The sequence below is a fragment of the Sinohyriopsis cumingii genome, chromosome 1 (genome assembly GCF_028554795.1).
Source record: "Sinohyriopsis cumingii isolate HCF-2022 chromosome 1, ASM2855479v2, whole genome shotgun sequence".
NCBI lineage: Eukaryota > Metazoa > Mollusca > Bivalvia > Unionida > Unionidae > Sinohyriopsis > Sinohyriopsis cumingii.
Genome location: NC_142961.1, coordinates 191,663,973 through 191,691,134, shown reverse-complemented (window position 1 = coordinate 191,691,134; position 27,162 = coordinate 191,663,973). Strand labels below are relative to the sequence as shown.

The window sequence follows — 27,162 nt, the reverse complement described above, 5'->3', positions numbered from 1 at the left end:
TTTTTGTAAGTCTTTGGTATGACTTGGCTGGGGTTTGAACCCATGACCTCCCGCTTCTGAGGCGGACGCTCTAACCACTAGGACACCGGAGTGGTCAGAATGGAATTGTAACAATTACAATGGAAGCAATTTGTATTATGCTTGTTGGGGCATTCCTCACTGATGGCTGTCAGTGACATCATCATGGGAATGTGTAACAGCCACATTTTGTAAGAACAAGGTGTAGTTGGTGAACAATACAGACACTTTTCTGCCATTTCCACTGGCATCATCTCATATGATGTTATTTAAAAAAACTTCCTACAACATACTCACAACATATAAAACCTATATGCAAATCTGATGAAAGCTGCTTGTGTTTCTGAAACACATATTCCATACTGGTGGCAAGAATGTCCAAATCTACATTACAAAAATGAAAACATTACCATCCATCTAGGAGTTGCAAATGTATGAAATCCTCTTGTTGGGTAGTTTTACTAACAGGCTTTACAGCAGGGCCTTCCATTAGATTTAAATGTGGCAGGTAAGTTGACAAAGTAGGGTGGGGGGTTGGGGGGACCTACCCCAATGGGGATAATTCATTTTTTTTTTAAAGTAGCATGGTGTAAAGTAAAAGTAGATGGGCTGATAAGGAATCCACTGAATTTACAGACTAAAGGTTCAGACATTTGTTTTTAAGAGAGAAATGAAAGAAGGAAACAATACAACAGATATTTTAATATGACTTTAATGTTTATTTTCTAGATTTAATTAAGATTATGAATCAGAATCAGTCTCCAACTCCACTGTAAAGTTTATCTATTACTTCTTCTGCTCAGGCACCTGCAAATTAAAACAAAATTGTAATGCTTAAATAAAGTCATATCATCTCAGCACTAGTTACATATGCAGAAGTCATGTTAATCAGCATTATAAAAATGTATGAAATTTTCTTCACTGCACTTGTGCTTCCCTTACTATCGTTAAGCCATGATACAAGATAACTTTGCACTTACTTGTCATTTCTGGCAAGTGGATGGTGCAATCAATTTGCACAAAGATGAATTTATTTCATCCAAATATTTCATGTGAATAAAAATTCCAAATGGAGGCACTTGTCCGATCAGACAAGATATATGCATATTGTAGTTAGCTGGACTCTAGCTCTGATAGTCCTGGGCAATAGGATAAGCTGATTTTGTTATCAGTTTAGAAATGCATCCGCTTTGCAAATACTATGTTTTAAAAGACGAAACTGAATCCAATATTGATGAAATAAGAGTCATTTGGATTACCTTGTTTTTTATCATTCTGCATTGGTTGGGTGCATATTTGAGGGTCTCTGATATGGTCTCTTCCATTCCATTTGCCTTTGCTTTGCCATTAGTTTTCAAGCAGGCTTCTGCATGAGTAATACAATGTTTTAAAATAAGTTTCACAACAAAGGATGCATTGCATTTTTCTAAATGCCAGCAATAATCAATGGAATATTTTTAAAACATGTACTTTGAAATGTGTCTCAAGTTACTTTATCAATTCATTTAAAAATCTCTGGCAAGTCACATGAAAAACACAATTTAAATCAAGCCATACTTACTTATCAAAGACTTTCTCATTCACATCCTTTACCTCACACAATAAATATCAGCAACACCAACATTAAATTCACACAATCAGTACAAAACCTAGGTGTTACTCTGGACAGTACTCTCACATTGCACCAACATGTCATGAACATATGCAAGGCTGCGTATCTTGAGCTGAGACGCATCAGCTCCATTCTCAGATATCTTTCAGTTGATGCCACTAAAACACTTGTGTGTTCATTACTGCTTTCAAGACTGGACTATGGTAACTCAATTCTGTCTGGTTCATCTTAATATCTACTGCAGAGACTTCAAAAAGTTCAAAACATAGCTGCTTGGATCATACTTAGAGTACCACAATCAGAGCACACCTCCCCGCTGCTCTGTACCCAACACTGGCTATCCATTCGATCCAGAATCAAACACAACATTAGTTCTCTGTGCTACGTTTCACTGACAGACTCTAGTCCAACATACCTATCCGACCTCACCTATGTGTACACACAAGCAAGATACTTACACTCCTCTTCCGACAATCATATACTCATTATTCTCACTATGAAAACAAAGTCACATGGACAGCATTCTTTTGCATACCAGGGCCCAGCAACATGGAATGAATTGCCCACTGAACTTAGACACAAAGACGCAGTGATCCCATTCAACAGTGCTCTCAAAACTACTTATTCTGACTACAAAAACAAACTTAATGACTTAATAATGTTAACTACCTTAAATATTCTCAGCATGTTTTTTATGTTTTCTAATTTCATGGTGTTTGTTTTTGTAATCATATCATTGTGTATGTTTTTATGTTGTCTAATGTTGCAAAGCGCTTAGAGCTTCTAAAGATTAGGCGCTATACAAAGTCCTCATTATTATTATTATTATATTTAGCTTGGATGAATATTTTTTAAATCAGTGGCCATAACTAAAAAATGGGATTTTGTTTTATGATCATAAAAGTATGTTGGACACCATCCATGATGTACAATGCTGTCTGACATTTCTATGCACCTAAGGTTTCCATCTCAAATATTAAAGCAAAATGCATACCGAATTTGACAGATTGACGAAAATAAAAAAAAGCAATGCTTACCATTTGAAAAGAGGCAATTGTCACTAGAATATTCTATTCAAAATGATATTAATTTTGGACACAGGGGATATGTATGTAGCATTGGTGTTCCAAGTCCACTGTTTCTGTCAGCAGTTAAGTTGAGTAATTAGGTCAGGTTTATAGCTAGTTTACAAAATTCAATGTAGAATGCCAATAAATGACAAAATGTATTTTTGCAAACTAAAGTGATCTTGAAAAAAGATTAGTAAAGTTTAACATTTTATAAAAAATAAGCTATTATGTGGAAAAGAAACAACAATGAAATAGGATGCAATGTGTTTACGTCTAGTTTTGGAAGGTACCGTCTCTAAGGTACCGTCATAATTGTACCGTAGTTTAATGGGTGGAAAGGCCATTGAAAGGTAAGGGCAGTGCGGAGACCATCGAGTATGTTCCAGAATAGCTGAATCTTTGTAGATACATAGATCCATTCGTAACTTCAGTCCGCAAGCGAAACACTGTACTTCGTATCCCAATCCTGACTCGGGTCCGAAGTAGACAAATCCTGTTCTAGCTAAAACATACGAAGAAGGTAATCCTTCCCTATCCGTAGGCCATTTTTGAAACATGTCCAATCGACGGGCACAATCACAATAGTCAGGTAAGAAGACTGGAAAATGGTAGGGTTTGAACTTGGAGTTCTCACTGGATTTCTCACTCGATTCTTGCTGCTGCGAAGTCATCCTTCTGGTGGGTGGCTATCCTCTTACAACCAATGTTTTATACCGACATGTCCATACGGCAAAGTAAAGTGGGTGGGAAGCCGCACTCGCTTCTGCTACACGATTTGATAGACTTTTTCCAAGGGTCGACTGACGATGTGGTGTGTGGGTAAACGTACAATCTTGTTGGGTTGATAGGTGGTCACTATCTCTAGACTGCAAGGCTTCTTTCAATATGCCAAAGTTGACCACTCGACTGGTACGATAATTCAGAGTAAGTCCTTTCACTTTACACTTCGTGTGCACTTCTCCTTGTTTGGCCCAGTATTCGTAGCTGTAATTTTTGGGACCACCACTAACGAAACTTAGAATCTTGTCATCGGGGTGCTTGTCTGTCCAGGCTCCTAAACGGTCTCCTTCGATGTCAGGGTGCTGTTGACTCGGGTGATCGATATAAATGCAACTGTCCATGTCAAAGTACAAGACACGTTCCCCTAACAGTTCTAAAGCTTCGTACAATTTTAAGCGAGCATGAGCTGTCATGTAAGCTGCAATGATGACATTTCCAAAGGGGTCATCTTCTACAAAGTTCAGATCTTCTTCGTAATTGACCAAGATCAAATCCTCACGAACGACGTCCACGTGTTTCATGAATTTGGCTTTGTCGTGAATCATCTGAAAGTAGCGGGAAGGTTCGGTCAAATACTCCATCTTGGGTAAACACGGTCATTGTGCCATTTTACCCCACAAGCAATTTAACATCACTTTGGCAAACGATCGCCTGCCTTCGTTTTTCTCAATGTGATCTGAAGTAATGCCTTCTTGTGCCCAGAATTTCTCTCTGAATGTCTTTTGGTCTTCGGAAGTGTGACACCAGGACAGATAGCCACTGGCTTCTTGCTCAGTTTCAAAAAGGCATCCACGTAGTCTGCAAAAATGCCTTTCTGCGTGGGGTCACCCTTGTGGAATTATTGTGTCTTGGGAAAGTGGCGAATTTCGTACACTTCTAACAGTTGGTATCCCATGTTCAGAGCTTTGAACAATTCTACGCTGACCCATGTCCCCGTCAAGGCCCGTTCTTCCTGGGTGTGATGACAAGGTTGATCTTGGTTGCACGTTTCAGCACAAGTACGGCACAAAGGAAACATAAGTTTGCCTTGGCAATGGCGAGGTAAGATGGGATGGTATAGGTTCGTGGGAGGCAAAACTTTGCACTTGATCAAGCCTTCGTATTGTCAAATGTTTTTTAGGTCGATGTGTTCGGTGAACAATTGTGGGTGCCCTGCAGGAAAGCAACAATATTTGCACACGTAGGGATACAGTGAACACACGTCCAAGTATATGATTTCTTCTCCTTTCTCTTCGTCAGCTTGGTACAGCAAACAGGTGGCATTGGTCCTTCCTCCGTACAAACTATTACTTGGGTTCAGGGGGTCCATGAACTGGTAACTTTCCATGAGGCGTTTAAACTCGGGATCGGTGTTCAAACGGTGATTGTATTTGTGTTCCCACATTTCCACCACTTGGTATCCTTCCTGTTCTAACTTTAGGCGTGGCTGACAAATGGCCTGGTACAAGTCTTCCATGGTTCGTTGTAAGAACTGATTTTTAGTGCCGCGGTCAGGGTAACAGACGGGACATCCGTGAAATAAGCAACCGTTAAACTCGTACATGATCTTGGGGTTTTCTAAGTCCCAGCCATTGACCGAATGCATTCCGATGATCTTTCGCCCTGTCCGTTGCGGGCATGCTGAATCCATTTGTCTTCCTTGTCGCACAAGTAATGCAACCAGCATGGGGCTTTGACCGAGTATTGACGTTTGACATAGTTGGTCGTTTGAGGACTGATGACAGCCACAGTGTTTTCAAGCATGAATCGTTGTCGGTAGACTAAGGAACACGCTTTGGCAATGGTGCAAGCCTCTTTTAAATGATCAACCCCTCCATGTTCCATGAACAGTTCTCGAAATTTTCCACAGCATCGCCGTAAAATGTCCATGTCGGAACGACGATACTTTAGCATTTCTTCCTGAAAGTCGAAAGGGTCGGAGGCATGAGCCTGGTACCAAGCGTAGAAAGTTTCTCGTTCGGTACGCATGTTGTCAGGGTCGTAATAGTGAGCCTGAGGCAAATGGGGTAGAACGGCGTGTTGATTGGCTTCTGTATTGAAAAAGTGTGGAAAGTACCCTTTAGCCATTTCTGTCATTCCAAACATTTTAGGCATTCGACTCAAAGGCATGGCTAAGTAGCTCATCGAATCTTTAAACTGCACTTGTCCCACTTGCATGAAAATGATTTTGGCTCCGTTCAAAGTGATTTTAGGACGCTCGATGCCACGTTCCGTATAACATCTCAAAAGAAACTGTCCATCATATCCGGAGAAATTGTGAGCCATCACCGTGGCATGACAATGACAATCTCCATAATAATGTTCGATGTCCTCTTGGCTCCACGTCTTGTCGATGGGGTCTAAGACCCATTGTGTGAAATCGGCTAGTGTGTTCGGTCCTTGAAAGATTTTTTCACGCCCTCCAGGAATCTTACTGCAGTGAGGGCAATAACTCAAGATAGGTTCTTGAATCACTTCTCGCACGCTCGATGAGCCACGCAGAAATTAGGAATGTGAATACTGATCTCTTGCATGCATTCGAAATCGAAAAAGATGAAATTGCCTTTCTTCTTCTTGTGACCATCCTCTTTCTCTGGTTGGGATTGGTATTTTTGTATGTAGCATTGGTGTTCCAAGTCCACAATGCAGTGACAAATGTGACATTTTTTCTTTCCTGAACATACGTGTGCCTTGGTACTGTTGATACATAGACCTTGTCCACACATTGGGCACAATCTCAGGAGTTGACAAGCACATTTCTTCTGTGAACCTTGCATCTTCAGATGTTGTTGGTAACAGGCAGGGCTGACAAATGTGTGCAGACAAGCAGGACAATGCACTGGTTCTTGCCCTTCGCTCAGACAGGGTTGAGAGGCCAAACATCCTGAGCATTTCGATCCACAATGTTTGTGTTGCTCTCGATTATTATAACCATCATAAGTCACATTTCTCACAGTAATATTTGTATCCCAGGAATCCAGTGATAGTGGTAATGGTATCGAAATGGTCATCGGGATGATAGAGGTAAATGTATTTTCCATCCTTAAAGTCTTTCCCTCGAAACAACAGAGACCCGCGCACTTCTTGAGGGTGCACTTTCAAGGTGTATCGTGGAGCTAGGGCATCTTGCAATTTTTGCATCTCAGGAATGCCACAGGATGTGTCTTTGGACAGGCATGCTTGTTGTAACAGAAGTTCTGCTTCATTTCGTTGTTTGGCTTGGTTCGATTTTCGAATGTTCTCCCAGGCTCTTTTCCATTCTACCGTGTCGTTCTTGTCGGCATAGGTTCATCCCACCACGATGGCTCGGGCTAAACACATGTGGTCTTGAAAATTGTTAATTTGGACAAGACTTGTTTTGGTAATGCAAAGGTTGTTGACCAATAAGGTCTTTCTGCATTGTCCGGTCCCTTGAGGAGGAGAGACGTGGGTCATGTCCAGTGTGGCTTTTCCATCGGTGATGTCAAACTGGTCATTAGATTGTTGCACGTGTTGAATCTTGTCCATGACTTTGGAAGTGGTCAATTCTGCAGGGCTGCTAAACTCGATCCAAACAGGGGATTTCAAGCCGTCATGTTGTATGGAAAGTCTCAAGCGATCATCTTCTTTGGGTTGACACTGTCGCTTGAGTGTGGTGAGCAAAGAATCCCACATGTCGGTGATGAACCCTTTTGCTTTCTCTAACAGTACTTCAGACTTGAAATCTTTAAACTTCACTGTGTATTTGTAAGCCATAGTTCTAAATTTTCTAGAGGGACGCTTTTCCGTCTCTCGAATGTCATAGTACTTTTCAGGGTTGACTAAGGGTGGTAAACTTTGTTTAGAGGGTTTGGATTCTGGTTCACTCATGTCCTCTTCAAAATCACTGGCATGAATTTGTGCCAAGACTTCAGCCCTAGTACGAGGCGATAGATCACGTTTCTGCCTCTTACTTTCTTCTTCTTTCTTCTCAAATGAATTGGATCATTTCATCTCGATAGCAAAAAGTCAAATGACTAAAGTTTAAACACCATGGATTAATTTATAGTCATAGCAGACCAGCGTATATAAAGGGTATGTGTCTTGTCCTTTCACTATTCATTTCACTCTCAAACTGAGCACAACAATGGAAGAGACTACCAAGATTGAACGTTTCATCAGAGCTTTGCGAGGGGTCATTAGAAAATTCTCTTCAGACCAGCTGAGGGACTACTCTCCTTCCTTTCAAGATAAAAGTCAAGATACTTGCTATATCTGTCAGAAGAAAGGGCATTGGTCTTCAGAGTGTCCAGACCGTCAAAAAAGAAAAAAAAGGGGTTAGAAGAGACAAAAGTCAAGATACCTGTTATTATTGTCAAGAAAAAGGACATTGGTCACCAGACTGCCCAAAAAAGAAACAAGAGGAGTCAGAAGAAGAGAGGGATTCTTCAGAGGAAGAGGAAGAAGAAGAGGAAGAAAACAGACAGGTGAAGAAAAAGAAACAGGAGAAGAAAAGAAGGGAAGAAAGTGAGGAGGAAGAGGAGGAAAAGACTATGACGGTGAAGAAATTAAAAAAACAGAGAGTGAACAATGAGACAGAATAAGTCTATGAACTTTTTAAAGTGCTCTGTTGTGAATTGTGAATTGTAAATATTTATAAAAGAATAAATTAATTATAAAAGGTAAGTGTCTTTGGGTTTTGATTTTAAAATAAGAACCTACACTCACGCACACTCATACACAGACAGGTACTATTGGGTAAAATGTTTTTTTTTAGTTATTGGCAATTGAAAGCCTATCTCTTTTCGAGAGACGTGGATGGCCCTGAAAAGGGCCTTTTTTGGTGTAAGGGGTGAGTTTAAACAATCAACTTTAACTGTCTTAAGCCTTTGCCATGGCCAAGGCCTACTTCTGGACTGCGTACTGTTGATGATGATTTCGTTGAAATCACTAAGGATGGTGCAGTAGGCGTAGTCACAGGGTTGGAGTGTTTAGCTTGGGAAGGTCGTATTCTCTTCGGCCGTAATAAAGGAGTCTGATACATCTGTTTCAGACTTCTTAACTAAAATGTCTAACAGTACCGTGACCGTTTGATTTTGACACCCTTGTTTCTTTGCTGCTGCGTCTTCTTCTTCTTGTTTTTTTCTTACCTCTTCTTCTTGCTGCTGTTGCTGTAGGAGAAAAGCTTGTTCCGCTTCCTTTTGCTGTTGTATAAATTTCTCCAATTCTTCTTTCTGTCTCTGTCTAAAATTTTCCATGTGCGGTAATGAAGGAGAAGGTGACGAAGGTTCAGGAACAAATTCTTGCAAGGTAAAAAAATCCACAAAATCCCAATTCAACTCTTCTGAAAGTAAGTCTGGGTTCCCTTGGGTAGTCTCCACCATCAGTGCACCCAAACTGATCGTTTTCTGAGTTTCCGTCATGTTGAAAAACTGTCGCTTAGATTGACTACGCACAGGCGCTAGCGAATCTATATAGACTATGTGACGTCACAGACTGCTCTCTTCGGATTGGACGTGGGCTGACTGAATTTTGTAACGCGTGTTTGGATTGGTCAACAAACTCAATCCGTTTCAATCCTTCCTCCCCCTATAAATAAGTACAGTTCACTGCATTCCTTCACCTGTTACTCAGCACCCCAACATGTGGACCGATGTACAATCTTCAACGCTTGTGTCTTCGATGATGTTCCGGACGGACATATCAATGTATGTCCGATCCAACTGGACAGTTATCCACAGGACAGACACCAGCCTGTGGACGCGAAAAATCTTATGTGGAGCATCAAGGATGCCTCAAAAGAGTCTTAATCTATGGTCCTGCAGTCAGGCACAGCCTAAGGTCAAGAAGAAGATGTCACAGATGCCCTTTATGTTAAGGGTATATTAACATAAAACCAAAGGCCCTTTTCAGGGCCATTCCTATCTCTCGAAAAGATCTTGACTTTCAATTGCCTACCCCTTTTTTTATTTTTTTGTTTAAAAAAATAATAAAAAAATAGAGACCCCTCCCTGTTTCAATTTTCGCCTGTTCCATTTTCATAGACCCATCAGGTCGGGACCTTATTAAAATAGGGTCCCGACCCTGTTCCATTTCCCCTAGTCCCAAGACAGTCCCACGATTTATTCCCCATGTTCAATTTCCCTTGTCCCTAGAGTGAATAGTTTTTTTTCTTTCTCCCATGTTAAATTCCCCTTGTCCCTAGAATGGATATTTTTTTTTTTTCTCCCATGTTAAATTACATAGTCCCCAGAGTGGATATACCCTTTTTAACATGGAAGTTCCCTAGTCCCTAGACCGTCCCTATTCACTACTACCATTGTCATTACCAGCCTGAAACCAAATTTAATGCCATTTGTATAAATTCATTTCAAATAAATATTATGATATAGTTGAAGTGTAAAGTCAAGCAAGTATTCTGTTTGCAGATTTTACATTTTAGATATTATAGTAAAGTCATATTTTCTCTTGTTTAGTAAACTTTATTGCAACTGGTTCCAAAATAGTAAATCTTATTTAATGTTCATTCACCAGAATAGGTATTAATACAATCCCGAATTAACTGTATGGTACTAAAATATACCCTGATCTTGTGTGAGATTGTAATATACAGAACTATACCTCAAGACAACAATAATATATTGAATTTATATTGTATCAAGACTGTCATGGTTATGAACTCCAACTTTATTCAGGTTTTTTCATAATAAATGATCATCTTGTGCTATGGTTGAAAAGAAATCAAAGTTCAGTTTAACTCCATTCTCTCCACATTTGTAAGTTGTTAAGAGGCATACTCATCCTCAGTGTTATAGTAAAATGTAATCTTATTTGGATCAATCTTGGTGGTGTAATATATGAATGGAGAAAGAATATTATCATCCAGATTAAAATATGTTTTATTCAGACTCTACTAAAATTTTTAGTTGGATATGGGTTACGGAGCCTGATGTGTACGAACAAAGCAATGTGTACCATGACCTTTTTAATTTAACATTTTAAACTCCTGCAGAAGAAAGAGATTTTTTAGATCCATTAATCTGTATTAACAAAAACATTTCTTCAGTATGATTTTCAATTACTTAGTATTGACAAAACTCATATTTTAAAGTTGTTGTTTTTTTGTGTTTGGTTTGGCCTTTTATGGTAAACCAACACAAGTAAGTTATTTAGTGCCAAGGCACTTTAAGTATAGTGCCTTGCCCAAGGACACACCATGGTAGCTAACCCAGGTTGGTCTGATGGTAGAATTTGAACCTACCTTATTTCACAGGTCCAGAAAGCTAACCACTGAGCCACTACAGCTCCCCATCTTATAGTGGAATGCTGGTATACTTTATGATCAAGAAGGATGGGTTGGGGTATGCATGTTGCATCTGAAAAAAGTGATGGAATTTTTGTTTACATAATATTTTAGTCATACAATATGAATCATTTTCTATAGATTTAAGATGTATCAGATCAAGTTAAGAAAAATCATATATTCTGTTTCCTGGGAATGTACTAAAATTCACTGTTATTGTTTGATTTTTTGGTAGTAAGCTTACTTGGTATTTTTTTCTTTTTAACTTGAATACCTAATTTGTTAACATCCTATTCTAAATCTTCAGAGTTCTGTCTATTAAGTGACAACTGTTGATACATGTAGGGAAGTTTTTGTTTATATCTTTTGATTTTTGTGATTCTGGAAGTTGCAGTATTTGTTGTTGTATTATAACCATTTCAGTAATTTAATGAATGCAGAGTATACTGCTCTATAAATGAAATTTAAGTGAAAATAATGTAAAAGCATGTTTCACTGCAAATATAAATTGTTTAAAATAATATATCATTTATCATATGACTATTCAATTGTGGTAACTAGTATTCCATCCAATATCTATATATTAAAATATGTCTTTTCATACAGCTGGTGATCATTTAGATACAAGTCCAACTGAACATAATCAAATTATCAATGCAGGTGTTTTTATTAGTAGTAGTATTGCAAGTATAAGTGTTAGTATTAAGATTTCATATACAGGTATGATAAGTGTATCATAATGTTTAAATGATGCTCCTTGTTACAACATAAAATATGTTCATTGAAACAAATGGTTCACTGGTAAATTGGCAGCAAAGGTCTTCACTGAATTATGTTGCATAAACTATTTTACAATAAAACATATATGATGCATCTCAATTATGATGAATGTGAGGAGGAGGATTAATAATAATGCAATTTAAGTTATCTTCATAACATAAGTTCTAGCAGATGTGTAATTTTTATGTGGTTCATCATCAGTTTGAAACTGGTCTGTGATTTCTGGATCTGGACATACCTGGTCCCCTGCTGTTGTGCTGCTATGGTCTTTACAGTTCATTAGGATATCAGTTACACTTGGTTTACATTTAGAACCCCATGGGATGGAATGCCCAGTTTGAAACTGAGAGAATGGTTAATTATCCATAATATAACTCCTGCAGTTATTATTAGGTTTGATATCAAGGTCTTTCTTTAAAAGCTTTTCAACTCAGGTTCTGTTCTACCATACAGATAAATAAAGTCAAATTCAAGGCTTTCAGATTTGTCCAGTTTGTTTCATGTGTTGCGGCAGACAGACTGTATATTGCCACTGTACCATATAAATATCAGTGCTTAGTCTGCTCTCAGTTGCTGTGGTTTGATTAGTTACAAGTGTCATCACATGTGACTAATTATTGACCAATGTAATGAAACTTGTATAATTAGAAGGCTGTATTTAAAAACTCTAAAGATCTTAAAAAGAAAATTGGATCGGGGTAAGTAAAACCTTTTACTTTGACCATTTGGCTAGAAAATAATTTTCAATAAGTTTAAATTGGATAATAGTAATATAATAATTAATTACACAAATCAGAATAAAAGCTATTTGCATATCCCCTTACAGCTGTTGCTTTTTCATAGTACTAAGTAGAATAAAGTATAGTTAAGACAGATAGCTTTAAGCTAGAATTAAACTCAAATAAATTGCAAGAAATCAAAACAAACCCAGGATTAAAACTAAAGAAATATCCCGTCATATATACCTTACATCAAATAAAGAAACTCAAGATGGATAACAACAAAATTAATGTCACATCATCAAATAGTTATCTCAGCTGCCTGGTCAACCTAAAGGCAGATAAACTAAGGCAAACTTACTCCGAAGCAGTCTCATCCCCCCTAAGAGAAAAACGACAGATACAGTTCTTAACGCCAATTTTCAACTCGACCCCAACTGACTCGATGAGTAGACTCTACCTGTCACCAAGCGTAAACGAGAATGTGGACAATCTACCGAGTAACCGCTAAGGGTATGCACCGGCGTCCTAAATGGTACCCCCACACAAGATATCTTAATAATAGTAGGAGAACCCCCGCTAGACCTAAGGCGGAAGGAATTGATGCTGCGATACTCGACTCGAATATCAATACACCAACCCAACCACCTCACGCTACAAGCCCTCTTAGCATGCGACAAACCATTCGATACAAAAGGAAAAAATAAAAAAATACCTAGTGGGAAAATAATTATAGAATTAAAAAGGAAATTTCAAATCGCAAATATCAACCCAGAAAAAATAAGGTACTACCCAGACCCCCCGTGGACCTGTCCCACACCACAAATAGATCTTAGCTTACGAAAACTAGGACAAAAACAAAATGACCCGATAGGACTAAGAGCATCAATACTAACGTACATTGACAACAAATACGAGACATACACGCAAATCTTCGCAGATGGATCAAAAACCAAAAATCCAAATAAAACTGCAGCAGGGATAGTGATCCCAAAATTAGATGTCGCCGTTGGAAAAAGACTCCCAGACCAATGCGCTATATACACGGTAGAATTCATGGCAATACTAATGGCATTAACATACGTCAAAACATACCCCACAACTAAGGCAGTCATTCTAAGCGACTCTTACAGTGTACTACAATCGTTAGCAACAGACCAATCCAAGAGCAGACCTAATATGATTAATCATGCAAGATCGCTACTTAAAGAGATTGAAAAAAACAACAAACACGTTGAATTCATATGGATACCCTCTCACATCCATAATCCCAGGCAATGACAAAGCAGATGCAGAAGCAAAAAACGCCACAAACGAACCAAAAGCCCAAAATATAGCATACAGCGTCACTGAAATCAATAACATGGGACAAGATCAATGACATGTGGCAAGAGCTATGGGAAAAATCGGATGCAAACAGTCTAATACACACGATGATGAAAAAAGTAAATAGAAAAGTCGAAAGTCCGACCTTCAAAAATCCATACGATATAACAATAATAAATAGAATAAGAACAGGTAAAACACTATTGGCAGGATGCGCAGGGAAACACATAAAAAGGGGACCAACCGAAAACTGCCCCTACTGCCCAACTCCAGAAACAATCGCACACTTAATAAATATATGCCCCAAATACAACCAGGAAAGGGCCGAACTAAAATCTCAACAGGAACAAATAGGAGAACGGTGGACATACCCGGAGTTACTTGTGGCAAAAAACAATAACATAGGAATGACCTATAATAACATCATGACATTCATTAACAAAATAGGCAAAAGGGGACAAATCTAAACCGAATGAAGGGTTGGGTATAAAGAGAGACCATGTAAAGAAATTAAAACCAATAAACCTAAAAGATCGAACCAAAAAAGAAAAAAACCAATCAAAATATTACAAATCACTGTTTGGGAATTGTGACGGCCGGCTCGGGCTAGTGGGTTCACAGACTGACACCGCCGCTCATAACCCGAACAATAAAAACCAGATAAGGACGAATATTACAAAATCACTGTTTTGGAATTATAATGGCATGCTAGGCCCCGTAGGTTCAAAAAAAAAAAAAAAAAAAAGAAAAAAAGGAAAAAAAAACAAAAAAAAAAAAAAAAAACAAAAAAAAAAATATTAAAAAGTAAATCAAAGACCAGTCAAAATATTACAAATCACTGTTTGGGAATTGTGACGGCCGGCTCGGTATCGTGGGTTCACAGACTGGCACAGCCGATCATAACCCGAACAATAAAAACCAGATAAGGACAAAATATTACAAAATCACTGTTTCGGAATTATAACGGCATGCTAGGTCCCGTAGGATCAAAATAAAATAAAAAAAATATAAAAAAATAAAAATAAAAAAAATATACATTAAAATAAATCACAAATAGCTAAGCTAAACAAAAATAACAGGTAAATAGCCAAGTGGTCAAAGCGAAGGGAAACAAAGGCAATCAAACCACCTCCCTCGAAGAAAACATCTCACGGCGAACATGGCAGTATCAAAAGGACGAGAAGACCAAAATAGAAACGGACACGGGATAAGGCAGAAAGAGCTGAAATAAAGAAGAGCAGGAAAAGGCACAGGATGAAGTTAAACGTCCTAAGGCAGTAAAAGAAGAAAGAACAGGACACTTGCAGACCTTGGGGAATGAAGGCAGAAACAATGAAAAGAGTATGCCTCAAATAATCAAACCACCCCCACCCCCCAGTATGAAAAGAATTGCCTTCCCGAAATCAAACAAAAGAAATAAGGCCACCCCCCCCCACATCTACTTATAAGTGTGAATGAGAAAGTGAGCGTGAATGTGTGTTGTCGGGATATGTGGGAAAAGCAGAAAAACGAACAAAAATGTCTATAGCCATCACACAAATATAGCATACACACTCCCTACCCACCTTTTTTTTCTTTTCTTTTCTTTTTTTTTTTCTTTTTTACAAACAAATTTTACCACATAGGGCTTTCATTCTGACCCACGAAAGCCCTCTTTTGACCAACAACTTACTGGCCCTGAAACACACTGATTGGTTTAAAGCCACACGTACGAAATACTTAACCAAATTGAGATCTCCAAAACAAAATAAAGGGCTACTAAAAGCCTACTAGATGTGAAAAAATTTTCGGAAAATTCAAGTACGCAAAGTACACAAAATTTAATAGACCTTACAAAAGATAGGAAAATTCACAACTCAGGAATATCTGAAGCGTATGTGACAATCACATGTTTGGCAAGATAGTACAGGAATAGCCCAATAAATATAGGGAACTGGGCATTGATTGCAACGAAAATTTCATAATACTGCTGCTGGTGTGCTTCGGTTACTGCCTGAAATGAGAGAGGAAGGAGATGCAGGATGCAGAAACAGACCACCAACGGAGTACAACGATGGAGAAGGTTGCAGCGATGAGAGCCTGGGCGGGACCTTTTGGGGCACCTGGGCTTCGGCTTGCTTGCTTGGGGGCATTGTATAAGTTAATCGCTAAATTCAAAAAGTACACAAACATGTACAAACTAAACAGTCGCACATACCGAAAGGTGCACGTGACTTTAATCCAATGAATGAATGAAATGTGTGCTAGAGGGTAGGGTTAGCAGTTATACTCCCAATTATGTTTGTGATGAGCAAAAGCAGCTGCACAAATTTGAGCTTTTAGTTTGGTTCTGGTAGGGTCAAAGGATGCAGGTACATTTTACATTCATTTTTTACTAGAAATAGCTATTTTCAATATTTTTCTGTGACAAGGCAACTAAAAGAATCAGTATGTGCCTTATGCATGAATAAAGTTCACTAGTACTATAACAAATTAGCATACTTTTCATCACCCCTCTACCATCAAGATTTTTTTATATTTACCTCTGTAGCAGACACAAATAAAAGTCGGCAGCTCATTTGCAGACTAAGTTACGCATATGATCTCCAATGCTCATCTAACTGTGACAGGCAGTCACCAACAAGCCAACCTATTTCCATGCCTAACTCAAAGTAAATCTGAACCACATTATAGATTTAGCTTATGTGTAAATTTATAAATGCTAGGCTTGTGATAATTAGGTTCATGCCTTCTACCTTAAAAATTAGAGGGATGTCAAAATACGAAACTATCCAGTGAGACCTATGATGTTAATTTTAATCCCTATGGGATTTGTGACATAAAAAACCCAAATGCTTTATGTATTAAAAGGTAACTAATAGGGGCAGGATCTGCAGTGAATCAATGGTTAGTATGCTAGACTCCTGATAAAAATGTCTGTGTTAAAATCCTGTTATCAAGTCAACCAGGTTACCTACTGCAATGTACCCTTGCCTTACTCCAATTCCCTCAGTACTCAGTAAACAACTAGTGTTGCTGTACATAACAAAACCAGTCCATATTGATTTTACATATTTTACTAAATCCTGACAAAAATAATTCTCTAAATAAAGAATGATTAATATGTGATGGTCTCACATGTAATCAAACTCTTCCAAGCTTTTAATGATATGAACCGATTTATCAATGTTTATCAAATTTGCATGAAAAACTATTTCTTATTTGTCATCAAATATGTTCAATGTTTTGATCATATAAGCATTTCTGCTACATTAGATCAAAATAATCTTTTTGTCAGAAATAGAGCCCTTATAGTATTTGCAAGGTCAACCAATCAGATGCAGAATTTGAGTTTAATATGAATGAATATTTTTTTTACAAAATTGTTCTTTTGCTATATCTTGATGAGATAAATCTATTCACCAAGTCTGATGAAATTAATGAGAAATAGTTTTAAGAGCAGTAGCAAGAATGGCTAGTGAGATGTAGAACCACCACATTATATGCATAGATTTTGCTTATAGCCTCAGACATACAAGCAAATAATTAAACAAGTCAGATCTAAATTGGATCATAAACACTGTTGTGCAAATCATAAGAAACTCTGCCAATCAGATGCAAGGTCACTTCACTACCATACCTTTATCACACTCATAATAAGCATCATTGTGAAACTTTACTCTATAAGCCCAATGGCCAAGCATGATCAAACTTGAATCAGCAGTAGTGGTTATAACCTCATGTATTTGTATGCATCTTCACTTCTTCAATCTAGATCTCATTTATATAAGCATGTATTCTACGTTTAGTAAAAACTGCACTACATGTATAAATATTGCATGCGGTGGTAACATACTCAGATGAAAGATCACCTTATTATTATTAATGGTTAACACTCATCAAACTTCAAGGACAACTTAATGATTTTAGCCTATATTGTGGAAGTATGGCTTTTAGGCTGGTTAAAAAACTCAACTAATCTTATACATGATCACATGTATATACTTGGATTTTGCTCATTATTAGATTTATCCAAGATGTTGATTTAAGCCCAAAACCAAGTTTTATATAAACAAATTGATCAGAACTATGGACTCCAAAGTAGCTAATTTCTTACTGTTGAAAGACAGAAGGGGATGTGAAATAAATAACACACTCTGGACCATTACATAAACCCACTTAGCCTTTTGACCAGTTGAGATAAAATATCAACAATAATGTTAAATAAGATTGATAAATTATGTTTTCTCACATTACCTCTAGCCCTTTTCAACATGGATGGTATTTTTCTTCCACATATGTCAGCTCTTAATTAGTGGCCCTTTCCCATCATGAATGTTGTAGGTGAAACTCTCAGAATTAGGCTTTTTAATTTATATCTGTAGAAGAAAAAAACTATTGGTCTGCATATATCAATGTCACCATTTCTGTATTAGATTAAAATACCATATGTGTGTGTGTGTGTGTGTGTGTGTGTGTGTGTGTGTGTGTGTGTTAATTTTAGAATTTAAGCAAACTTGTCTCCATGTGTTTATTTTAAAACTGATGATGATAACACATAACAGGTTCAATGGATAAAATGTTATTTCTTACTTCTTACAACTGCTCATTATATCTGAATTTACATTCAATGTTTGTTTTAATTAACATATTTGGGATATTGGGCAAATTATTTATTTTGTAGTTTATCATTATATCATTTACCAGTCTTTAATCATTCAAATATGTAATATAGTACCATTATACTGACTTCATATTCTATATGATATCCCAGCAATACATATTAAGCAGATAAGTGCAAATAAAAATGTTCAGAATGTAAAATTTACTCCAAGCTCAAAGAAGATCAGCAAAAGATAATATCCAACAAATTACCAAACAAAAAGCGAAGTTAACGCAGTTACCTTTATTATGACGTCTCCAACACCAACGGTACTGTACAGCTACGTCTTCTGAGTTTTACAGTCATCTTGTCTTTCAAACCAGAATTAATTTCTTGAGCTCTTACAAAATGAAGAAACTTTTAAATACTATAATTTAAGCAGCTTCTTTACATGCCATCAGATAAATTATGGCACAGTGTTATGTCTGTCAGCAAAACGCAACTTCACATTTGGACGGCGCGCTGTGTGGGCATCGCCGACACAGCAACTGACATGAATTCTCTATTAGCAGACAATGATTCGGAATAAATCCTTCGCAAATCTAACATTCTCGATTTTTCATAGTTCCACTTTTCATTGTTGCATCTGTTTGATTGTACAATTGCTAATGATGTTCAATGAATCAACTTCAATTCATCTGCTGTCTGAAATCCCGGTTCAGTTGGTATTTTCTTCCGCGCATGATGCCGTGTAAATAAAAGATACGGTCGACATTCAAAGTGGTTTAGGTTAATTTATTATTTTTCTTTATTAAGGTCATTTGCAGAAAGTGTTTCGCTAGGGTGAGAAAAAAAATATAACAAAAAGAAAACTTTCTTTTCCAACGCTAATACTGTATATATTTCAATTTGTGATTGATGCTATAAATTAAAAAAAATGATAATAAAGCATTTTAGCCCGTGGCTTCGGCACGGCACTCGTTTTTGTGGGTTTTTTAAAATGTTGTTAGTGTTGTTTTGGGGTTGTTTTTTGTGTGTGTACCACACTAAAAAACATACCAGGTATTAGGCCTAACGTAGGAAAAGAAATTATCCTCTATTTATTACTATTCTTACTGTCAAATGACGCAAAAGTGATCAAATTGCTATTAAGATTTTGTTTTGTATAACACTTACCGCTCGTTTTCCTCGAGATAAAGCAGCCACTTCAAAATGATTATAAAATCTGTGACAGATGAAAAACGTGGTTTAAATAATTCGTAATCGCCTGCCTTAAAATACTGTAGGAATTTGCTAATGTATTTCATGGCCCTCGTTTGAATAGATACCAACGATCATGTATATCGACCAAATTTTGTATATTCCTGCCCACAATCATGTATTTTGTATTAAACCGTATATTACACGAGCGCTCTGTGGCAAACTCGGGGGGGGGGGGGGGTCTCTGATATACCCAGAGGCGTAGCTATGATATTTTGCGCCCGGGCACGAACTATAAAATTGGCGCCCCAGCCCCCTCCCCGTTTAATCACATTTTTGAATATTACCCTTGTTTAGTTATTATAATGTAACGTTGTAAGCCTCATTTTGGCGCCCCTGTACCTTGGCGCCCGGGGACATATGTACTCCCCTCCCCCCCCCCCCCGCTACGCCTCTGATTATACCTGCTGTATCAGTTGAGAAATATATTGAACAGATCAGGCCCCAATACACTCGCTCTGAAAAACATTAAAATAATTATATGCAGAATATCGGTAGGTCTCCCTCTTGCCGAAAATGTCAGCACCATATATATTTTGCAAGTAATGTAATGGGTATAATAACACACACACACACACACACACACACACACTTTTTTGGGAGTGGGGGGGGGGGGCAACGGACAGATGCCCCCATTTCCCCAAAAAAATAAAAAGTATTTTATATTTGTGTATTTCCCCCTCAGATGTGTTCTACGTTTTATTAAAACAAAATTTTATATAAAAAATTTAGTTTTTAGAATTTTTGATGGGGTATTTATGTTTCCATAGTGTTATCTAAAGGGTTGTTCGTCCGAGTCTGGTTTCCCTCACCTTGCTCGAAGTTCATTCCCTTGAAATGTTTTGTAACCTTTGCTATATGTCGCCTAGGTCTCAGTGTTTGCTATATGTAATGGTGTTATATTGTGTGTATGCTATATTTTCTTTATGTTTGAGACAGCAAGTATAGATCAAATATCTTTCCCAGTTGTATTTCTTCCTTTATGATGTTATATTGTATCTTTTAATTTGTTTTATGGTTTTCTAATTTTGACGATGGAATGGTGTACTATTTAGACTTTGTTTAAAAAAAATAATTTCCTATTTTATTATTCGAGTGATAATATGTGTCATTCCTCATAATAGTCTTTAAAGATGTTGATAGGTAGGTTACGCTCGATCCAAGGTTCACGCTTCTTTATTCTCTATGTGTTTTTCCTGGGTCGCGTTAGGCCTCCTTTATTTAGTTTATCTGATTATGCTTTATTGAAAGATCCAAACGTATTTATGAGACCACATTATTCTATAGTGGTCAACCATGCAGTGCGGGAGAAGTTAGTAGGGTTTTAAACTAAGTGTTATACAGTATGTATTTGTGTCTTTATTTTGTCTGTTTATGTTCTACATTGGGTGTTTTCAAAGACTCATGATGGGCCTATGCACTTCACTGAGCCCTGTGACTTAGCCCCATGATGTCATCGCCATTTACTTCCCCCTTATATTTTCCCTGTATCCCGTCCTATATATGTCTTTAGAATTTTCTTTCAGAGAAAGAAGAAGAAAAATTAAATTACAAAATTCTTTTATTTTTTTCTTTCTTCCTTTCTTCCCTTTTCTCTTTTAAAAAAAAAAAGTTATATGGGTTTCTTTGAAATATTTGAAATAGAATTTGAAATTTTCTTTGAAATATGGCTGTTGTGGGGTGCGAGGAGGGGGTATGGGTATGGCATCAGCTCGCAATTGCGCTACGCGACCCTTCGGTCTGTAATACCTATTCCTCCCTCCCCCTCTCTCCCCCAATTCCAACATCAATTGCGTTATATCAACCTGACGGTAAGTATCTATTCGTCGTAAGACGTACTGAGTTCTTGTTGTGGTTAATATTCTTATTTTTACCATGTATCTTATTTAAAAATCTTTATCACCTGTCCACAGGATATCATCGTAGTTACTATATAGTCTATACATTTTAGAACGATTTTGTTTTCGTAGTCTAAATCTATGAATAAAATGTTATTTTTGTTATACTTATATTTTTTGCAAATTTTCATTATTAACTTTACCCTATTATGTTTAGATTTATCACATTGGACAATCGTATGTAGTTTGGTGAAGTTCGCTGTTTTACATAAAGGACATTTCGGCATTATCCTCAGCATACGATGTTTGATTGTTTCTTCGCCTGTTAGCCAGGTGTTGTGCAGGTATTTAAAAATTATACTTTGTGTTTTGACAGATCTTATTTTCCCCAATTTTTCCAATTTTTTGTCCAATTTACCCCCTCAGTTGTCCTGCTCTACTCTACATTTTATATTTTTGGTTACCTCCTCCCTAATCCAAGCGTGACTTTTACTTATTAAATTTTGCATAAATCTGTTTTGTCTCTATATTTTAAAATTAGTTCTCATATGTTTGCGTGGCACTTCGATTTTTTTATATTAATTTGTTATTTTTGTATATCTCTGGTCGGTTTCTCAAGGTGAAGCCGAACCAGTAGATGTACGGTGCTTCTCACGCTGTAGCCGGGTCTGAGTGCATTTTTTTTTTAATCTATTGATTATGTTAGTTAATTATAGTAGTAGAGGGCTCGGCAACCCCAAGCCCCCTCTACTTTTGGCCCTATATAATGTCTCTTTTTTTACATGATGCATTTTATGATTCCATATATAATCTATTATTTCGTTGTCTGTTTTGTTTAAAATTGTATTATCCATATCTATGGATTTAATTATGTAGTTAATATTTGAGTATAAATAAGTCTTGGCCACTTGGGCCCGCTCCATGATAGGTAATGGCGCCATGGCCAGATTTTCACATTTTCTCTTATTTTATTGATAATATGTTCATAATTTTCTACAGCTTCTTTTTTTTATTGCCAAAGTAAACCCCTAGAGCCTTTACAGTGTCTCTCAGTAAGTGTGTGGGGGGGGGGGCGATAATCCAGGGTGGTTGCCCCTCCAGTTAACTATTTTTAAGATTTCGTGCTTGTTGTGGTTTATTTTGGAACCCGACGCTTATAGCATTTCCCCTCTCTTATAAAGATGTTGCAATCATATGCATGTTAGAGCATTTTTTAATTCTTTTTTAGGTTTGGTATTTGTATGCCTTGTATAATCAGGGGCGGATTAAGGCTCACTGGTGCCCTAAGCACTGACAAATCTTGGCGCGCCCCTCTTTTCCACGTACACCTGAGAAGATAACCCTAGGGTGTACCATGATCAAGAAACAGAACATCATGATCAATTTGCACTAGTTGTATCAGTTTTTTTTACAAATCTTCATTCTTTTTTCTTTCTTTCTTTTCACCCTTTTCTCAACTTTGTGGTGCCCCCTTTGGCCCTGGTGTCCTATGCACGTGCTTAGTCTGCTTAATGGTTAATACGCCCCTGCTTGCACATCTGGGTTGTTTCTTATCGTGTGACGTAGGATTTATATTGCCATTACGTATTCTAGCATTGATAGTGGACATCCTTGTATCACTGATCGTTGTATTTCAAATTCTTTCGTGCATTTCCCGTTTAATTATCCCAGTGTGTAGGATTTTGGTCCATTTTGGAAATTGGGTCCGAAACCAAATTTTTTAAAAACATTCTTTATACAGTTTTGTTCAAATCAGTCGAAAGCTTTCTCCTGGTCGAAGAGTACCATAGCACTCATCATACCAGTTTCATTTATGTAGTTAATTATAGTTTTAATGTTTAAAATATTGTTTTGTATATCCCTCCCCCACAAGTTTGATTTACATTAATTATCTTGTTTATCCTACCCTTTACTGTATTTGTTAAAATCCTACTTAAAATCTTATAGTCCGTGTTTAAAAGTGATATAGGCCTCCAGTTTTTAATCTCGTCTCTATTCCCTTTCCCTTTGTATATAATTGTGATAACTCCCTCCCTCATAGATTTAGTCATTTTATTTTTACTTAAAACTATATTATTATACAAAGCGTTTAAGATCGGCGTCAGTTCACCGTGGAACTTTTGGTAGAATTCCACGATGAGTCCATCTTTCCCTGGTGACTTTTGTGAGTGTTGATATACTTTTTGTGATTTCTTCATCTGAGATGACATCATCACATTGGTCTCTATGTACTGCTGATGTCATCTCACAGTCGACATTTTTTAAGTAGCTGTCGATTGTGCTGAAGTATATGTTCTGTGTGGTGTGTGGTGTATAGTTCTTTATAATATTTGGAAATATTATTTAGGATATCTTCTTTTACAGTATGGGTTACATTGTTTATTTTGATATTGTTTAAAATTGTATCACCCCCTTTTCTAAATTCTTCTCGCTTATATACGTTTTTTGCCTCGTTGTAGATCTCTGTAAATTTTCCCGCCCTTATTATTCTCCCCTGATTTTCGTCTTCTTCAACGATTTTAATTTTGTCTGTCAATCGTTTTTTTTTTTTCTTTCTCCATCGTCGTTTGTTGTTTTGCTTAGTTCTAATTTGAGTTCGTGTTTGTCTTTTTTTTCTGGGGTTTTTCCGCCCTCTATTTGAGTACTGAATATTTATTCCTTTTATTTTGTTTTTTAAAACATCCCAATCAATTATTATATTAATATTTTCTTCATTTTTGACGGTTTCAATTTCTTTTTTTAATTATTATTTCGACATATTCTTTGTCATTTAAAATCTTATTATTTAGTTTCCATAGTCCTGACCCACATTTTTCTATTTTTTTCATGTTTAGGTCAATAGTGAGCATGAAATGGTCTGATAGCTTTTGGTTGGTTATTGCAGTATTAATATATATTAATGGATCATAAAAATTTCCGTAAAATTTATCAATCCTGCTAGACTGGTTTAATTTATAGTTACCCAGTTGAAATCTCCCCCTATGATTAGATTTTCCATCGAATATTGTTGTAGGTAGGTGTATAAGTTTTCTTTAAAATTAGTTTCTTATTTCTATTAGCTGGCATGTACACATTTATAATATGCCAATTAAACATTTTAACACGTAGCAACCGTCCCTTAAAAAATTCCCCCCTCCTCAAACCTTTCCCAGCTTTTTAAAAATATTATTGTTGCAACCAACTCTAATATCATTATTTGCAAAATTGTTGCATATCTTTATTGCGTTAAGTTTGTCTTCTACTAAAATTTCGAACTCTGGCTTAATTCTATAGTGTGTTTCTTGTATCATTATTACACCAAAGTTTGTTTCTTTGGCTACTTTGTCTGCTTTCGCTTTGTCTATCCCATTGCTGTTGATAGTAGCGATCCGGAAATTTGTTTCTTCCATTTTTGCTTTACTCCCAGGTGCCGCATCACTTTTATATAGAATTTAATTGTATATATTTCAGTTAAAGTTATTATATTCCATTTGTTTTTGTACACACACACCAGCACGCTCGACAAAGAGCGCTTGAGTAATATACAGTTTGATACATCCTACATGGTAGTGGGCAGGAATACATATATAGTTCGTTATCCTTCTCGACCGAAGTAGTAACATTGTTCCAATGCTAACACTCGACGTCCTCGATTTGTGCTTCATCGTATTTGCAGTCTATACACTTAAAGTTACAATGGAAAAGTGTACATGAACATATTTATACCATAGACAGAGCCTTGAAGTACTACTTTTTTCGGTCTAAAACTGTCCCAAAAAAAAAAGAAAAAAAACCCAGCATGTAATAGTTCATTTCGATACAGTTGCACAGAGCATTTGACGTTCATTTTGATGTCAATATATATTGATATCGATTAAGTGCGATTTGTTTTCAAAGCTGCTTTATTGCTGGTAGTGCTTCTGTTTTCAAGTTCGATATATAATATACCCATGGAGCAGTAGTAATACAGAAATCAGAACAACAACCATCATCATCATCATCGGGAGTATTATTATCGTATATGTTGGTCACATCGATGATCATTAATAAAAAGCGGTTGAAATATGAACAATATTCCATCTCTTCAAATAGCAAATAACTAAGCAAAGTGTGTGTGTGTGTGTGTGTGTGTGTGTGTGTGTGTGTGTAATTTTTAACGTAGCTTTAAAAAAAAATGCAATCATATCGCTACCATGTCTGCATTGTGACAGTTTATAATGATGTCTAGCAATGTGGCATCATGCCACAAACATACAGCATTTTGTCCCACCCAGTCACATTATCCTCACACCAATATCTTAATGATGGGCGCCAAAAGAGGCAGCTGCTAGTACCATTTTTATGTCTTTAGTGTGATTCGGCAGGGGTTTGAATCCGCGACCTCTCGCATCCAAGGCGGACGCTCTGTACAGACACTGCACCACCTGAGCGATCGCTTAGCAAAGAATGTACGATACTGTTTCCTGTTGTTCATAACAACTCGACCTGGAGACCCACCTGACGGAAAATGAAAGCGCATTATAACGTTATAATATACGAATCCGGAATTTTTTTTGATTATTATAATTTTCAAGAAAGTTAGTGCCTTTTAGCATTTGACAAAGTGTGCTTGCAGTTGCATACTAAGGGGAGGGGGAGTTTACAACATACTTCGATGCTGACTACTGATTTGAAGCATAAAATTAAAACTAAACAACAGCATAACATGTTTATATATCTTATTAAATACGTCTTCATTTGTCTTTCCGTGCGCCAAAATGCCTTCCTACACGAACATGTTCCATATAGGTAAATAAGTTGTACCAATCGTAAACAACCACCGATTTCGACATATATGATATCAATGTATAGGTTTCTCATCAGTTTAAATCGATCTGTGCAAAAAAAAAAAAAAAAAAAAAAAAAAATAATTAAAAAAAATGTGTGAAAATGAATAATAAAAAAGTTGCTATTTGCGACTCATTGTCGCTTGCGACTTTACCGATCTTCGTATCCTTGATGCTTCCATCCTTCCCGTTTAGGGATGGTAGCACCTACTTGGATGCTAATACTATAGATTTGAAGCATATAATTAAAGCTGTACAACAGTAAATAATATGTTTATGTATCTTCTTATTAAGTACGTCTTCATAATGTATGTTCGTGCGCCCAATGCCTTCCTCTACGAACGGTTTCGATATACACGAATAAGTCATACCAATAGTAAATAAACACCGATTTTGACAAATTTCATATTAATATATAGGTTTCTCATCTGTCTAACTCGATCTGTGCCAACAGACATGTGTGAACATGCAGAATACAAAAAAGTGTACTTTTTACTGAATATTGGGTTCGACTTTACTGATCTTCATATCCTTGCTACGTTCATATACCGTTCCCGTTCTGCGATGGTAGCACATACGTCCATGCTAATACTATAGATCTGAAGCATAGAATTAAAGCTGTACATAATTATAAAATATGTGTATGTATCTTATTAAGCACGTCTTTATCTGTCTTTCCGTGTGCCTACATCTGACCTATACGAAAGTTTTCCATATGGGCGAATAAGTCATACCAATCGCAAAGAACGATTTTGACACGTTTGATATCAGTTGATAAATTTTTATCAGTCTAAATAGATCTGTGCCAATATAAATGGGTGAAAATGCAAAATAGAAAAGTTGGTATTTTTCACTCAGTATCGCTTGCAACGTTACCGATCATCGTATCCTTGCTACGTCCATCTGCCATTCCCGTTTTGCGATCGTATCACATTTTTTCGATGCTAATTCTATAAACCTGACACATATAATAAAAGCTGTTCAACGGTAAATAATGTGTATGCGTCTTATGAAGTACGTCTTCATTTGTACGTCCTTGCGTTTAGTGCCTTCCTAACCGAATATTTTCCATATAGGCGAATAAGTCATACCAATCGCAAACAACCAACGATGTTGACAAGTTTGATATCAA

The 27,162-nt window shown here is 36.9% G+C and overlaps 1 long non-coding RNA gene across 1 annotated transcript; it reads right to left on the bottom strand.

Moving 5' to 3' along the window:
- Positions 1-714: 714 nt before the first annotated feature.
- Positions 715-19,041, bottom strand: LOC149808587 (uncharacterized). Its single transcript, XR_016419847.1, has 5 exons — positions 18,429-19,041; positions 17,782-17,903; positions 10,679-10,793; positions 1,278-1,384; positions 715-825 (listed from the first exon to the last, which is right to left on the bottom strand). It is a non-coding gene; the product is annotated as an uncharacterized LOC149808587 (long non-coding RNA).
- Between the last annotated feature and the right edge of the window lie 8,121 nt (positions 19,042-27,162).